Below are 17,860 nucleotides of genomic sequence, written 5' to 3' on the forward strand. Positions count from 1 at the left end.
ATTGGCCAAACTTAGAAAATTAGAGGCGCAACACAAACGTTCCCTTGCCCTAGAGACTCTGGCTGAATTGACAGAAACCCGTACTTGCATCCAGGAAGAGCTAAATCGCCACACCAAAAAGAAATACATCTTAACCCAGAAGCTCTTTTATGAATCGGGCAATAAACCAGGCCACCTACTAGCGCAAGCTTTGCGGGCACAAAGGGTCAAGAACACAGTACACCAAATCCGATCTCCAATGGGTGATATACATGAATCAAACCCCGCAATTGCGCGTGAATTCGAAAAATATTACGCGTCCCTTTATAACTTACACGGGCATTCCTCACATACTCAAGATACACAACAGAGGCAGCAAAACTTTAAAAAATACCTAGAAAATTTACCAGTAGGAAAAATCTCGAAAGACACTTCGGAGGCCCTAGAAGCCCCGATTTCCCCCACAGAATGGGTAAAGGCAGTGAAACAATTGAAGCCAGGTAAAAGTCCTGGGCCGGACGGTCTGACGGCAGCTTACTATAAAATTTTCATGGAAACTCTCCAGACCCCTTTTTTAAAGGCATTCAATACCCCCCATCTCTCTAGATCTCTCTCGAAAGGGCTTCTTGAAGCACATATTACGGTCATACCTAAGCCGGACAAAGATACTACTAACGTGAGCAGTTATAGACCCATATCCCTCCTAAATGTGGACATCAAGATTTTTTCTAAAATTTTAGCTAACAGGCTCCTTCCACTTCTTCCCTCGTTAATTTCCACTGACCAAGTGGGTTTTGTCCCTGGCCGTGAGGCGAGGGACAATACAATTAAGGCTATTAACCTACACCATTTAATTACTAAATCAGGGCAGAAAGCCATGTTTCTTTCCTTGGATGCGGAGAAGGCGTTTGACAGAGTTGCATGGGACTACATGGAAGCGGTGCTATTAAACTTGGGTTTGGGTCCCCACATGCTCAATCTGATCATGTCCCTGTACTCAGTCCCAACTGCTAGGGTCAGGGTCAATAATACTCTGTCAGACGCCTTCTCCATCCTGAACGGCACGAGACAGGGCTGCCCTCTTTCCCCAATTTTATACATATTGACATTGGAGCCCCTCTTACAAAAAATTAGACTCAATCCAGATATTAAAGGAGTACGATCCCCTTATAGAGAATTTAAATATGCTGCTTTTGCAGACGATATTCTTCTTTTCATCTCTGAACCCGTGACATCCATACCAGTGGTCCTTAAAGAATTCGAGTACTTTCAGTCGATAGCTAATCTTAAAATCAACTACAATAAGTCTTATGCTTTGAACATCTCTCTACATAAAAAGACGAAAGACCAATGCGAACTTAACTTCCCCTTTCACTGGAAAAGTGACTGTATCCCTTATCTGGGAATTAATCTCCCATCAGACCTGTCTGAATTATATACTAAAAACCACCTACCCCTACTGTGTAAATTAACAGACGACCTTGTCAGATGGAATAGACCCACGTTTTCATGGTTCGGCAGGGCCGCCATTCTAAAGATGAATGTGCTACCTAGATTGCTATATGTGCTTCAAGCTATCCCTATACAACTGCCTAGCTCCTTTTTTAAGTCCTATAGGAATATATGCACCAAATTCTTGTGGGGGGGAAAAAACTCAAGAATCAACTTCAGACATCTCACCTATCCGAAACATTTAGGGGGGATCAGCCTCCCCGATATTTACAATTACTATAGGGCGATCCATTTAACTAGAATAGCGGATTGGAATCTTCATAGTCAATACAAGGACTGGATCCCATTGGAAGCTTCCTTTTCCAATCTCTCTCTAGCCACTATTCCGTGGCTAGAGCAGAGCCACATCCCGCCGGAACTATACCAACATCCACTAATAGGCCCTACCCTATTGTGCTTTAAGCAAATTTGCTCCCAAACAAAGCTATCGTCGGTGACAGGCCCCCTTACGCCACTCAGGCTCAACCCTAACTTTCCCCCGGGGATGTCTTCCCAATTCCTCGCAGACAGCTGGTCGAAAAATTTTGTTCAGGCCTTTCACTTCTTCGACGCGGGTAAACTACGTACGACCCAAGACATTGCGACTCAAATGGATAAAGTGCCCATACCCCCCTGGTCTTATTTGCTGGTTGTACACTTCCTGAAATCGATAGACAAAGATTCGGTTTGCTCTAGACCTCTCACCACATTTGAAAAACTATGCACTCAAAACACCCCACAGCGGCACCTTATCGCCATTACACACAACCTCCTATTCGAAGATATACGTCCCAGTTCGAGTAAGCCCTGCCGGAAATGGGAAGAGGATCTTTCTATAACGGTGACGGATGATCAATGGGAACACATATTTAAGCATATACACTCAGGTTCACTCAATGTGAACACGCAAGAAAACGGGTTCAAGATTCAGGTTCGGTGGTATCGCACGCCCGCTCTCATTAAAAAATTTTACCCTTCGGCTTCTGACACCTGCTGGAGATGCCGGAATGACATTGGAACATTTCTGCACATTTGGTGGGAGTGTCCGTTGATTCAGGCTTTCTGGAAAGATATTTGTCAAATTACTTCCCAGGTGACGACATACCAGATAGACGCAACTCCAGCCCAATGTTTGCTTCACCTAACACCTCTAGCACATCGCACATACCATAAATCACTGGCAATGTTTATGCTTAATGCTGCGAAACAATGCATTCCCATACTATGGGGTTCTCCTAGGGTTCCCACACTGAAAGACTGGTTTTCTAGGATCAACAAAATTGCCGATATGGAAGAACTGATTCACATCTCCAGAGATACAACTCAAAAATTTAACATGATCTGGTCCTGCTGGAAACATTTCACTTCCACCCCAAGATACACTGAAGTTATGGCACCAACAAGAATATAATTAGGTTCCATTTCTTGGTTTATTTCACGAACATATTAAAGCAGCCTCTGAGTTGGGGGAAGTGGCAGAAATGATGGTGTAGCAGAAAGCGACATTCTTCTCCACACTTTAAGGTTGTACCATCCTACTCTTATATGTTTGCCCCTGAGTGCGTGCAGGCTTCCCCCCTCCCCCCCCCCTTTTTTTTTTTTTTTTTTTTCTTTTTCTCTCTCTCTCTCCCCTTTCTCTCTTTCCTTCTCTCCCCTCTTCTACCTCCAATCCTTTGCCTACCCCCTCCCTTCACCTATCCCATACTTAGTCATTCCTGAGAATATGGAAACGTGCATCTCACCGTGTAAAATACGGAAACCGGATACATTTCTATATTAAGTACGTCTGAAGAACTCTAAGGTGATAGCTTATCAGGAGTAGTTTAGGTAGTGTACTCTATACCATGATACTATTTACTCTTTACCTGTCACCATTAGACCGGGCTTCTTTGAAAGTTGTCTGGGGAAGATATTCCAACTACGTAAAGAGATTAGACTTACCCCTCCCCGAGTACCACACACGATCTGGCTACACCGCACTTACTAAGTAATTGAGGTCTGTTCTTTTTTTTTTTTTTCTTCTCTTCTCGATTGTGCATGTAAGTGTTCATTTGTTAACTTTGATAACTGTTCATGTTATTTGTTGCTTTACGGCCTCTAGATATGTGTTTCCGTAAGATATGATGGAATGTCCTGTACTTTCTTGTATGCCTATGTTACTTCCCTTGTTTCCCCCAATAAAATGTTTTAAAAAAAAAAAAAAAAAAAGATATGTGTGTCATAGCTGGCCACCATACTTGGAAGCTGATGGCGGTGGCACATCTTTTTTTCCCTTTGGTTTTCTCTATTTTTCTCAAAACAAGGCAGCTAGTTTTCCCATATGGTCTAGCGGTTAGGATTCCTGGTTTTCACCCAGGCGGCCCGGGTTCAACTCCCGGTATGGGAAATGCAAGTCCTTTTAACGACCCGCACACTCCTAGTGCTGAATCCTCAAAGCTGTTTTTCCATTGTAACCTCCAATCATTCCCTTGTTGTCAAAGTACCAAGGGTCAAAGCCAGGGATGCAGACAAGACAGGTCAAGCCGGGTCAGGACAGGAAATGAAATACTATCAGGAACACAGGAACTCACAGGGCAAGCTGAAGTTCATCCAGCAACTAATGGCTCATGCACGCGCTTTGGCGTACGTATATGCGCACTGGCACATGAATTTTCACACATGAATAATATCAGGATCACAGGAACTCACAGGGGAAGCTGAAGATCATCCAGCAACTAATGGCTTATGCTGCTAGCTTTAAATAGGCCACTGGGCACCAGAAATTGTCACGCATTGTGTGCGCTTTGGCGTACGCACATGCGTACTAGCACATGAAGTTTCTCGGCCGTTCTCGCTCTTCTGCACATTTGCATTGGCAAATATCTATGTGCCAATCTTCTGCAAACCATTCTCTGACAGAGACATCATCTTTTTTTTCCACACCTTTGAAAAAGCCCTTTTGAATTCCTCGGTGCTTTGTTCTTTCTGTGTGATGAAACTAAGGGAAGCATGTCACATAGATGGAAAATGCCTCTGTTGTTCCAGGATGAGTAGACATTGTATCTTGCAAGGTCTGTTGGATGCAGAGCTAAAGATTTTAGCTGGGTGGAATATGGTGGAAGGCAAAAGAGCACTGAAAGCTTGATCTTCCGGTCAATTTTCCATCCATATGGTTTCCTACAAGACCTAAGGGATGAAGAGTAGTGTTTTTCATAGATTAAGGACCCCAAGGCTCACAAAATGATTAGAAAGTAGTGCCCCGTGTGAGGATCGAACTCACGACCTTCAGATTATGAGACTGATGCGCTACCTGCTGCGCTAACGAGGCCAATTAGTGAAAGTGATATGTGTGTCATAGCTGGCCACCATACTTGGAAGCTGATGGCGGTGGCACATCTTTTTTTCCCTTTGGTTTTCTCTATTTTTCTCAAATCAATGCAGCTAGTTTTCCCATATGGTCTAGTGGTTAGGATTCCTGGTTTTCACCCCGGCGGCCCGGGTTCGACTCCCGGTATGGGAAATGCAAGTCCTTTTAACGACCCGCACACTCCTAGTGCTGAAACCTCCAAGCTGTTTTTCCATTGTAACCTCCAATCATTCCCTTGTTGTCAAAGTACCAAGGGTCAAAGCCAGGGATGCAGACAAGACAGGTCAAGCAGGGTCAGGACAGGAAATGAAATACTATCAGGAACACAGGAACTCACAGGGCAAGCTGAAGTTCATCCAGCAACTAATGGCTCATGCACGCGCTTTGGCGTACGTATATGCGCACTGGCACATGAATTTTCACACATGAATAATATCAGGATCACAGGAACTCACAGGGGAAGCTGAAGATCATCCAGCAACTAATGGCTTATGCTGCTAGCTTTAAATAGGCCACTGGGCACCAGAAATTGTCACGCATTGTGTGCGCTTTGGCGTACGCACATGCGTACTAGCACATGAAGTTTCTCGGCTGTTCTCGCTCTTCTGCACATTTGCATTGGCAAATATCTATGTGCCAATCTTCTGCAAACCATTCTCTGACAGAGACATCATCTTTTTTTTCCACACCTTTGAAAAAGCCCTTTTGAATTCCTCAGTGCTTTGTTCTTTCTGTGTGATGAAACTAAGGGAAGCATGTCACATAGATGGAAAATGCCTCTGTTGTTCAAGGATGAGTAGACATTGTATCTTGCAAGGTCTGTTGGATGCAGAGCTAAAGATTTTAGCTGGGTGGAATATGGTGGAAGGCAAAAGAGCACTGAAAGCTTGATCTTCCGGTCAATGTTCCATCCATATGGTTTCCTACAAGACCTAAGGGATGAAGAGTAGTGTTTTTCATAGATTAAGGACCCCAAGGCTCACAAAATGGTTAGAGAGTAGTGCCCCGTGTGAGGATCGAACTCACGACCTTTAGATTATGAGACTGACGCTCTACCTGCTGCGCTAACGAGGCCAATTAGTGAAAGTGATATGTGTGTCATAGCTGGCCACCATACTTGGAAGCTGATGGCGGTGGCACATCTTTTTTTCCCTTTGGTTATCTCTATTTTTCTCAAACTAGGGCAGCTAGTTTTCCCATATGGTCTAGCGGTTAGGATTCCTGGTTTTCACCCAGGCGGCCCGCGTTCGACTCCCGGTATGGGAAATGCAAGTCCTTTTAACGACCCGCACACTCCTAGTGCTGAAACCTCCAAGCTGTTTTTCCATTGTAACCTCCAATCATTCCCTTGTTGTCAAAGTACCAAGGGTCAAAGCCAGGGATGCAGACAAGATAGGTCAAGGCGGATCAGGAACTTGTTGTCAAAGTTCCAAGGGTCAAAGCCAGGGATGCAGACAAGACAGGTCAAGCCGGGTCAGGACAGGAAATCAAATACTATCAGGAACACAGGAACTCACAGGGCAAGCTGAAGTTCATCCAGCAACTAATGGCTCATGCACGCGCTTTGGTGTACGTATATGCGCACTGGCACATGAATTTTCACACATGAATAATATCAGGATCACAGGAATTCACAGGGGAAGCTGAAGATCATCCAGCAACTAATGGCTTATGCTGCTAGCTTTAAATAGGCCACTGGGCACCAGAAATTGTCACGCATTGTGTGCGCTATGGCGTACGCACATGCGAACTAGCACATGAAGTTTCTCGGCCGTTCTCGCTCTTCTGCACATTTGCATTGGCAAATATCTATGTGCTAATCTTCTGCAAACCATTCTCTGACAGGGACATCATCTTTTTTTTCCACACCTTTGAAAAAGCCCTTTTGAATTCCTCGGTGCTTTGTTCTTTCTGTGTGATGAAACTAAGGGAAGCATGTCACATAGATGGAAAATGCCTCTGTTGTTCCAGGATGAGTAGACATTGTATCTTGCAAGGTCTGTTGGATGCAGAGCTAAAGATTTTAGCTGGGTGGAATATGGTGGAAGGCAAAAGAGCACTGAAAGCTTGATCTTCCGGTCAATTTTCCATCCATATGGTTTCCTACAAGACCTAAGGGATGAAGAGTAGTGTTTTTCATAGATTAAGGACCCCAAGGCTCACAAAATGATTAGAGGGTAGTGCCCCGTGTGAGGATCGAACTCACTACCTTCAGATTATGAGACTGACACGCTACCTGCTGCGCTAACGAGGCCAATTAGTGAAACGGATATGTGTGTCATAGCTGGCCACCATACTTGGAAGCTGATGGCGGTTGCACATCTTTTTTTCCCTTTGGTTTTCTCTATTTTTCTCAAAACAAGGAATCTAGTTTTCCCATATGGTCTAGCGGTTAGGATTCCTGGTTTTCACCCAGGCGGCCCGGGTTCGACTCCCGGTATGGGAAATGCAAGTCCTTTTAACGACCCGCACACTCCTAGTGCTGAAACCTCAAAGCTGTTTTTCCATTGTAACCTCCAATCATTCCCTTGTTGTCAAAGTACCAAGGGTCAAAGCCAGGGATGCAGACAAGACAGGTCAAGCCGGGTCAGGACAGGAAATGAAATACTATCAGGAACACAGGAACTCACAGGGCAAGCTGAAGTTCATCCAGCAACTAATGGCTCATGCACGCGCTTTGGCGTACGTATATGCGCACTGGCACATGAATAATATCAGGATCACAGGAACTCACAGGGGAAGCTGAAGATCATCCAGCAACTAATGGCTTATGCTGCTAGCTTTAAATAGGCCACTGGGCACCAGAAATTGTCACGCATTGTGTGCGCTTTGGCGTACGCACATGCGTACTAGCACATGAAGTTTCTCGGCCGTTCTCGCTCTTCTGCACATTTACATTGGCAAATATCTATGTGCCAATCTTCTGCAAACCATTCTCTGACAGAGACATCATCTTTTTTTTCCACACCTTTGAAAAAGCCCTTTTGAATTCCTCGGTGCTTTGTTCTTTCTGTGTGATGAAACTAAGGGAAGCATGTCACATAGATGGAAAATGCCTCTGTTGTTCCAGGATGAGTAGACATTGTATCTTGCAAGGTCTGTTGGATGCAGAGCTAAAGATTTTAGCTGGGTGGAATATGGTGGAAGGCAAAAGAGCACTGAAAGCTTGATCTTCCGGGCAATGTTCCATCCATATGGTTTCCTACAAGACCTAAGGGATGAAGAGTAGTGTTTTTCATAGATTAAGGACCCCAAGGCTCACAAAATGGTTAGAGAGTAGTGCCCCGTGTGAGGATCGAACTCACGACCTTCAGATTATGAGACTGACGCTCTACCTGCTGCGCTAAAGAGGCCAATTAGTGAAAGTGATATGTGTGTCATAGCTGGCCACCATACTTGGAAGCTGATGGCGGTGGCACATCTTTTTTTCCCTTTGGTTTTCTCTATTTTTCTCAAAACAAGGCAGCTAGTTTTCCCATATGGTCTAACGGTTAGGATTCCTGGTTTTCACCCAGGCGGCCCGGGTTCGACTCCCGGTATGGGAAATGCAAGTCCTTTTAACGACCCGCACACTCCTAGTGCTGAAACCTCAAAGCTGTTTTTCCATTGTAACCTCCAATCATTCCCTTGTTGTCAAAGTACCAAGGGTCAAAGCCAGGGATGCAGACAAGACAGGTCAAGCCGGGTCAGGACAGGAAATGAAATACTATCAGGAACACAGGAACTCACAGGGCAAGCTGAAGTTCATCCAGCAACTAATGGCTCATGCACGCGCTTTGGCGTACGTATATGCGCACTGGCACATGAATTTTCACACATGAATAATATCAGGATCACAGGAACTCACAGGGGAAGCTGAAGATCATCCAGCAACTAATGGCTTATGCTGCTAGCTTTAAATAGGCCACTGGGCACCAGAAATTGTCACGCATTGTGTGCGCTTTGGCGTACGCACATGCGTACTAGCACATGAAGTTTCTCGGCCGTTCTCGCTCTTCTGCACATTTGCATTGGCAAATATCTATGTGCCAATCTTCTGCAAACCATTCTCTGACAGAGACATCATCTTTTTTTTCCACACCTTTGAAAAAGCCCTTTTGAATTCCTCGGTGCTTTGTTCTTTCTGTGTGATGAAACTAAGGGAAGCATGTCACATAGATGGAAAATGCCTCTGTTGTTCCAGGATGAGTAGACATTGTATCTTGCAAGGTCTGTTGGATGCAGAGCTAAAGATTTTAGCTGGGTGGAATATGGTGGAAGGCAAAAGAGCACTGAAAGCTTGATCTTCCGGTCAATTTTCCATCCATATGGTTTCCTACAAGACCTAAGGGATGAAGAGTAGTGTTTTTCATAGATTAAGGACCCCAAGGCTCACAAAACGATTAGAGAGTAGTGCACCATGTGAGGATCGAACTCACGACCTTCAGATTATGAGACTGACGCGCTACCTGCTGCGCTAACGAGGCCAATTAGTGAAAGTGATATGTGTGTCATAGCTGGCCACCATACTTGGAAGCTGATGGCGGTGGCACATCTTTTTTTCCCTTTGGTTATCTCTATTTTTCTCAAACTAGGGCAGCTAGTTTTCCCATATGGTCTAGCGGTTAGGATTCCTGGTTTTCACCCAGGCGGCCCGCGTTCGACTCCCGGTATGGGAAATGCAAGTCCTTTTAACGACCCGCACACTCCTAGTGCTGAAACCTCCAAGCTGTTTTTCCATTGTAACCTCCAATCATTCCCTTGTTGTCAAAGTACCAAGGGTCAAAGCCAGGGATGCAGACAAGATAGGTCAAGGCGGATCAGGAACTTGTTGTCAAAGTTCCAAGGGTCAAAGCCAGGGATGCAGACAAGACAGGTCAAGCCGGGTCAGGACAGGAAATCAAATACTATCAGGAACACAGGAACTCACAGGGCAAGCTGAAGTTCATCCAGCAACTAATGGCTCATGCACGCGCTTTGGTGTACGTATATGCGCACTGGCACATGAATTTTCACACATGAATAATATCAGGATCACAGGAATTCACAGGGGAAGCTGAAGATCATCCAGCAACTAATGGCTTATGCTGCTAGCTTTAAATAGGCCACTGGGCACCAGAAATTGTCACGCATTGTGTGCGCTATGGCGTACGCACATGCGAACTAGCACATGAAGTTTCTCGGCCGTTCTCGCTCTTCTGCACATTTGCATTGGCAAATATCTATGTGCTAATCTTCTGCAAACCATTCTCTGACAGGGACATCATCTTTTTTTTCCACACCTTTGAAAAAGCCCTTTTGAATTCCTCGGTGCTTTGTTCTTTCTGTGTGATGAAACTAAGGGAAGCATGTCACATAGATGGAAAATGCCTCTGTTGTTCCAGGATGAGTAGACATTGTATCTTGCAAGGTCTGTTGGATGCAGAGCTAAAGATTTTAGCTGGGTGGAATATGGTGGAAGGCAAAAGAGCACTGAAAGCTTGATCTTCCGGTCAATTTTCCATCCATATGGTTTCCTACAAGACCTAAGGGATGAAGAGTAGTGTTTTTCATAGATTAAGGACCCCAAGGCTCACAAAATGATTAGAGGGTAGTGCCCCGTGTGAGGATCGAACTCACTACCTTCAGATTATGAGACTGACACGCTACCTGCTGCGCTAACGAGGCCAATTAGTGAAAGGGATATGTGTGTCATAGCTGGCCACCATACTTGGAAGCTGATGGCGGTTGCACATCTTTTTTTCCCTTTGGTTTTCTCTATTTTTCTCAAAACAAGGAATCTAGTTTTCCCATATGGTCTAGCGGTTAGGATTCCTGGTTTTCACCCAGGCGGCCCGGGTTCGACTCCCGGTATGGGAAATGCAAGTCCTTTTAACGACCCGCACACTCCTAGTGCTGAAACCTCAAAGCTGTTTTTCCATTGTAACCTCCAATCATTCCCTTGTTGTCAAAGTACCAAGGGTCAAAGCCAGGGATGCAGACAAGACAGGTCAAGCCGGGTCAGGACAGGAAATGAAATACTATCAGGAACACAGGAACTCACAGGGCAAGCTGAAGTTCATCCAGCAACTAATGGCTCATGCACGCGCTTTGGCGTACGTATATGCGCACTGGCACATGAATTTTCACACATGAATAATATCAGGATCACAGGAACTCACAGGGGAAGCTGAAGATCATCCAGCAACTAATGGCTTATGCTGCTAGCTTTAAATAGGCCACTGGGACCCAGAAATTGTCACGCATTGTGTGCGCTTTGGCGTACGCACATGCGTACTAGCACATGAAGTTTCTCGGCCGTTCTCGCTCTTCTGCACATTTGCATTGGCAAATATCTATGTGCCAATCTTCTGCAAACCATTCTCTGACAGAGACATCATCTTTTTTTTCCACACCTTTGAAAAAGCCCTTTTGAATTCCTCGGTGCTTTGTTCTTTCTGTGTGATGAAACTAAGGGAAGCATGTCACATAGATGGAAAATGCCTCTGTTGTTCCAGGATGAGTAGACATTGTATCTTGCAAGGTCTGTTGGATGCAGAGCTAAAGATTTTAGCTGGGTGGAATATGGTGGAAGGCAAAAGAGCACTGAAAGCTTGATCTTCCGGGCAATGTTCCATCCATATGGTTTCCTACAAGACCTAAGGGATGAAGAGTAGTGTTTTTCATAGATTAAGGACCCCAAGGCTCACAAAATGGTTAGAGAGTAGTGCCCCGTGTGAGGATCGAACTCACGACCTTCAGATTATGAGACTGACGCTCTACCTGCTGCGCTAAAGAGGCCAATTAGTGAAAGGGATATGTGTGTCATAGCTGGCCACCATACTTGGAAGCTGATGGCGGTGGCACATCTTTTTTTCCCTTTGGTTTTCTCTATTTTTCTCAAAACAAGGCAGCTAGTTTTCCCATATGGTCTAACGGTTAGGATTCCTGGTTTTCACCCAGGCGGCCCGGGTTCGACTCCCGGTATGGGAAATGCAAGTCCTTTTAACGACCCGCACACTCCTAGTGCTGAAACCTCAAAGCTGTTTTTCCATTGTAACCTCCAATCATTCCCTTGTTGTCAAAGTACCAAGGGTCAAAGCCAGGGATGCAGACAAGACAGGTCAAGCCGGGTCAGGACAGGAAATGAAATACTATCAGGAACACAGGAACTCACAGGGCAAGCTGAAGTTCATCCAGCAACTAATGGCTCATGCACGCGCTTTGGCGTACGTATATGCGCACTGGCACATGAATTTTCACACATGAATAATATCAGGATCACAGGAACTCACAGGGGAAGCTGAAGATCATCCAGCAACTAATGGCTTATGCTGCTAGCTTTAAATAGGCCACTGGGCACCAGAAATTGTCACGCATTGTGTGCGCTTTGGCGTACGCACATGCGTACTAGCACATGAAGTTTCTCGGCCGTTCTCGCTCTTCTGCACATTTGCATTGGCAAATATCTATGTGCCAATCTTCTGCAAACCATTCTCTGACAGAGACATCATCTTTTTTTTCCACACCTTTGAAAAAGCCCTTTTGAATTCCTCGGTGCTTTGTTCTTTCTGTGTGATGAAACTAAGGGAAGCATGTCACATAGATGGAAAATGCCTCTGTTGTTCCAGGATGAGTAGACATTGTATCTTGCAAGGTCTGTTGGATGCAGAGCTAAAGATTTTAGCTGGGTGGAATATGGTGGAAGGCAAAAGAGCACTGAAAGCTTGATCTTCCGGTCAATTTTCCATCCATATGGTTTCCTACAAGACCTAAGGGATGAAGAGTAGTGTTTTTCATAGATTAAGGACCCCAAGGCTCACAAAACGATTAGAGAGTAGTGCACCATGTGAGGATCGAACTCACGACCTTCAGATTATGAGACTGACGCGCTACCTGCTGCGCTAACGAGGCCAATTAGTGAAAGTGATATGTGTGTCATAGCTGGCCACCATACTTGGAAGCTGATGGCGGTGGCACATCTTTTTTTCCCTTTGGTTTTCTCTATTTTTCTCAAAACAAGGCAGCTAGTTTTCCCATATGGTCTAGCGTTTAGGAATCCTGGTTTTCACCCAGGCGGCCCGGGTTCAACTCCCGGTATGGGAAATGCAAGTCCTTTTAACGACCCGCACACTCCTAGTGCTGAAACCTCAAAGCTGTTTTTCCATTGTAACCTCCAATCATTCCCTTGTTGTCAAAGTACCAAGGGTCAAAGCCAGGGATGCAGACAAGACAGGTCAAGCCGGGTCAGGACAGGAAATGAAATACTATCAGGAACACAGGAACTCACAGGGCAAGCTGAAGTTCATCCAGCAACTAATGGCTCATGCACGCGCTTTGGCGTACGTATATGCGCACTGGCACATGAATTTTCACACATGAATAATATCAGGATCACAGGAACTCACAGGGGAAGCTGAAGATCATCCAGCAACTAATGGCTTATGCTGCTAGCTTTAAATAGGCCACTGGGCACCAGAAATTGTCACGCATTGTGTGCGCTTTGGCGTACGCACATGCGTACTAGCACATGAAGTTTCTCGTCCGTTCTCGCTCTTCTGCACATTTGCATTGGCAAATATCTATGTGCCAATCTTCTGCAAACCATTCTCTGACAGAGACATCATCTTTTTTTTCCACACCTTTGAAAAAGCCCTTTTGAATTCATCGGTGCTTTGTTCTTTCTGTGTGATGAAACTAAGGGAAGCATGTCACATAGATGGAAAATGCCTCTGTTGTTCCAGGATGAGTAGACATTGTATCTTGCAAGGTCTGTTGGATGCAGAGCTAAAGATTTTAGCTGGGTGGAATATGGTGGAAGGCAAAAGAGCACTGAAAGCTTGATCTTCCGGTCAATTTTCCATCCATATGGTTTCCTACAAGACCTAAGGGATGAAGAGTAGTGTTTTTCATAGATTAAGGACCCCAAGGCTCACAAAACGATTAGAGAGTAGTGCACCGTGTGAGGATCGAACTCACGACCTTCAGATTATGAGACTGACGCGCTACCTGCTGCGCTAACGAGGCCAATTAGTGAAAGTGATATGTGTGTCATAGCTGGCCACCATACTTGGAAGCTGATGGCGGTGGCACATCTTTTTTTCCCTTTGGTTTTCTCTATTTTTCTCAAAACAAGGCAGCTAGTTTTCCCATATGGTCTAGCGGTTAGGATTCCTGGTTTTCACCCAGGCGGCCCGGGTTCGACTCCCGGTATGGGAAATGCAAGTCCTTTTAACGACCCGCACACTCCTAGTGCTGAAACCTCAAAGCTGTTTTTCCATTGTAACCTCCAATCATTCCCTTGTTGTCAAAGTACCAAGGGTCAAAGCCAGGGATGCAGACAAGACAGGTCAAGCCGGGTCAGGACAGGAAATGAAATACTATCAGGAACACAGGAACTCACAGGGCAAGCTGAAGTTCATCCAGCAACTAATGGCTCATGCACGCGCTTTGGCGTACGTATATGCGCACTGGCACATGAATTTTCACACATGAATAATATCAGGATCACAGGAACTCACAGGGGAAGCTGAAGATCATCCAGCAACTAATGGCTTATGCTGCTAGCTTTAAATAGGCCACTGGGCACCAGAAATTGTCACGCATTGTGTGCGCTTTGGCGTACGCACATGCGTACTAGCACATGAAGTTTCTCGGCCGTTCTCGCTCTTCTGCACATTTGCATTGGCAAATATCTATGTGCCAATCTTCTGCAAACCATTCTCTGACAGAGACATCATCTTTTTTTTCCACACCTTTGAAAAAGCCCTTTTGAATTCCTCGGTGCTTTGTTCTTTCTGTGTGATGAAACTAAGGGAAGCATGTCACATAGATGGAAAATGCCTCTGTTGTTCCAGGATGAGTAGACATTGTATCTTGCAAGGTCTGTTGGATGCAGAGCTAAAGATTTTAGCTGGGTGGAATATGGTGGAAGGCAAAAGAGCACTGAAAGCTTGATCTTCCGGTCAATTTTCCATCCATATGGTTTCCTACAAGACCTAAGGGATGAAGAGTAGTGTTTTTCATAGATTAAGGACCCCAAGGCTCACAAAATGGTTAGAGAGTAGTGCCTCGTGTGAGGATCGAACTCACGACCTTCAGATTATGAGACTGACCGCGCTACCTGCTGCGCTAACGAGGCCAATTAGTGAAAGTGATATGTGTGTCATAGCTGGCCACCATACTTGGAAGCTGATGGCGGTGGCACATCTTTTTTTCCCTTTGGTTTTCTCTATTTTTCTCAAAACAAGGCAGCTAGTTTTCCCATATGGTCTAGCGGTTAGGATTCCTGGTTTTCACCCAGGCGGCCTGGGTTCGACTCCCGGTATGGGAAATGCAAGTCCTTTTAACGACCCGCACACTCCTAGTGCTGAAACCTCAAAGCTGTTTTTCCATTGTAACCTCCAATCATTCCCTTGTTGTCAAAGTACCAAGGGTCAAAGCCAGGGATGCAGACAAGACAGGTCAAGCCGGGTCAGGACAGGAAATGAAATACTATCAGGAACACAGGAACTCACAGGGCAAGCTGAAGTTCATCCAGCAACTAATGGCTCATGCACGCGCTTTGGCGTACGTATATGCGCACTGGCACATGAATTTTCACACATGAATAATATCAGGATCACAGGAACTCACAGGGGAAGCTGAAGATCATCCAGCAACTAATGGCTTATGCTGCTAGCTTTAAATAGGCCACTGGGCACCAGAAATTGTCACGCATTGTGTGCGCTTTGGCGTACGCACATGCGTACTAGCACATGAAGTTTCTCGGCCGTTCTCGCTCTTCTGCACATTTGCATTGGCAAATATCTATGTGCCAATCTTCTGCAAACCATTCTCTGACAGAGACATCATCTTTTTTTTCCACACCTTTGAAAAAGCCCTTTTGAATTCCTCGGTGCTTTGTTCTTTCTGTGTGATGAAACTAAGGGAAGCATGTCACATAGATGGAAAATGCCTCTGTTGTTCCAGGATGAGTAGACATTGTATCTTGCAAGGTCTGTTGGATGCAGAGCTAAAGATTTTAGCTGGGTGGAATATGGTGGAAGGCAAAAGAGCACTGAAAGCTTGATCTTCCGGTCAATTTTCCATCCATATGGTTTCCTACAAGACCTAAGGGATGAAGAGTAGTGTTTTTCATAGATTAAGGACCCCAAGGCTCACAAAACGGTTAGAGGGTAGTGCCCGTGTGAGGATCGAACTCACAACCTTCAGATTATGAGACTGACACGCTACCTGCTGCGCTAACGAGGCCAATTAGTGAAAGGGATATGTGTGTCATAGCTGGCCACCATACTTGGAAGCTGATGGCGGTGGCACATCTTTTTTTCCCTTTGGTTTTCTCTATTTTTCTCAAAACAAGGCAGCTAGTTTTCCCATATGGTCTAGCGGTTAGGATTCCTGGTTTTCACCCAGGCGGCCCGGGTTCGGCTCCCGGTATGGGAAATGCAAGTCCTTTTAACGACCCGCACACTCCTAGTGCTGAAACCTCAAAGCTGTTTTTCCATTGTAACCTCCAATCATTCCCTTGTTGTCAAAGTACCAAGGGTCAAAGCCAGGGATGCAGACAAGACAGGTCAAGCCGGGTCAGGACAGGAAATGAAATACTATCAGGAACACAGGAACTCACAGGGCAAGCTGAAGTTCATCCAGCAACTAATGGCTCATGCACGCGCTTTGGCGTACGTATATGCGCACTGGCACATGAATTTTCACACATGAATAATATCAGGATCACAGGAACTCACAGGGGAAGCTGAAGATCATCCAGCAACTAATGGCTTATGCTGCTAGCTTTAAATAGGCCACTGGGCACCAGAAATTGTCACGCATTGTGTGCGCTTTGGCGTACGCACATGCGTACTAGCACATGAAGTTTCTCGGCCGTTCTCGCTCTTCTGCACATTTGCATTGGCAAATATCTATGTGCCAATCTTCTGCAAACCATTCTCTGACAGAGACATCATCTTTTTTTTCCACACCTTTGAAAAAGCCCTTTTGAATTCCTCGGTGCTTTGTTCTTTCTGTGTGATGAAACTAAGGGAAGCATGTCACATAGATGGAAAATGCCTCTGTTGTTCCAGGATGAGTAGACATTGTATCTTGCAAGGTCTGTTGGATGCAGAGCTAAAGATTTTAGCTGGGTGGAATATGGTGGAAGGCAAAAGAGCACTGAAAGCTTGATCTTCCGGTCAATTTTCCATCCATATGGTTTCCTACAAGACCTAAGGGATGAAGAGTAGTGTTTTTCATAGATTAAGGACCCCAAGGCTCACAAAACGATTAGAGAGTAGTGCCCCGTGTGAGGATCGAACTCACGACCTTCAGATTATGAGACTGACGCGCTACCTGCTGCGCTAACGAGGCCAATTAGTGAAAGTGATATGTGTGTCATAGCTGGCCACCATACTTGGAAGCTGATGGCGGTGGCACATCTTTTTTTCCCTTTGGTTTTCTCTATTTTTCTCAAAACAAGGCAGCTAGTTTTCCCATATGGTCTAGCGGTTAGGAGTCCTGGTTTTCACCCAGGCAGCCCGGGTTCGACTCCCGGTATGGGAAATGCAAGTCCTTTTAACGACCCGCACACTTCTAGTGCTGAAACCTCAAAGCTGTTTTTCCATTGTAACCTCCAATCATTCCCTTGTTGTCAAAGTACCAAGGGTCAAAGCCAGGGATGCAGACAAGACAGGTCAAGCCGGGTCAGGACAGGAAATGAAATACTATCAGGAACACAGGAACTCACAGGGCAAGCTGAAGTTCATCCAGCAACTAATGGCTCATGCACGCGCTTTGGCGTACGTATATGCGCACTGGCACATGAATTTTCACACATGAATAATATCAGGATCACAGGAACTCACAGGGGAAGCTGAAGATCATCCAGCAACTAATGGCTTATGCTGCTAACTTTAAATAGGCCACTGGGCACCAGAAATTGTCACGCATTGTGTGCGCTTTGGCGTACGCACATGCGTACTAGCACATGAAGTTTCTCGGCCGTTCTCGCTCTTCTGCACATTTGCATTGGCAAATATCTATGTGCCAATCTTCTGCAAACCATTCTCTGACAGAGACATCATCTTTTTT

At 45.3% G+C, this 17,860-nt stretch overlaps 4 non-coding genes across 4 annotated transcripts; 3 read left to right on the top strand and 1 right to left on the bottom strand.

The window, feature by feature from the left end:
- The first annotated feature begins 7,190 nt into the window (after nt 1-7,190).
- TRNAE-UUC (transfer RNA glutamic acid (anticodon UUC)) lies at nt 7,191-7,262 on the top strand. Its single transcript has one exon. It is a non-coding gene; the product is annotated as a tRNA-Glu (tRNA).
- A 3,320-nt stretch (nt 7,263-10,582) lies between these two features.
- TRNAE-UUC (transfer RNA glutamic acid (anticodon UUC)) lies at nt 10,583-10,654 on the top strand. The gene has a single exon. It is a non-coding gene; the product is annotated as a tRNA-Glu (tRNA).
- Nucleotides 10,655-13,921: 3,267 nt separating this feature from the next.
- Nucleotides 13,922-13,993, top strand: TRNAE-UUC (transfer RNA glutamic acid (anticodon UUC)). The gene has a single exon. It is a non-coding gene; the product is annotated as a tRNA-Glu (tRNA).
- A 3,074-nt stretch (nt 13,994-17,067) lies between these two features.
- TRNAM-CAU (transfer RNA methionine (anticodon CAU)) lies at nt 17,068-17,140 on the bottom strand. Its single transcript has one exon. It is a non-coding gene; the product is annotated as a tRNA-Met (tRNA).
- Nucleotides 17,141-17,860: the final 720 nt, after the last annotated feature.

The sequence above is a fragment of the Lithobates pipiens genome, unplaced genomic scaffold, assembly GCF_037356315.1.
Source record: "Lithobates pipiens isolate NorthernLeopardFrog02 unplaced genomic scaffold, aLitPip1_a1.2 Scaffold_8, whole genome shotgun sequence".
In the NCBI taxonomy this organism is placed as follows: domain Eukaryota; kingdom Metazoa; phylum Chordata; class Amphibia; order Anura; family Ranidae; genus Lithobates; species Lithobates pipiens.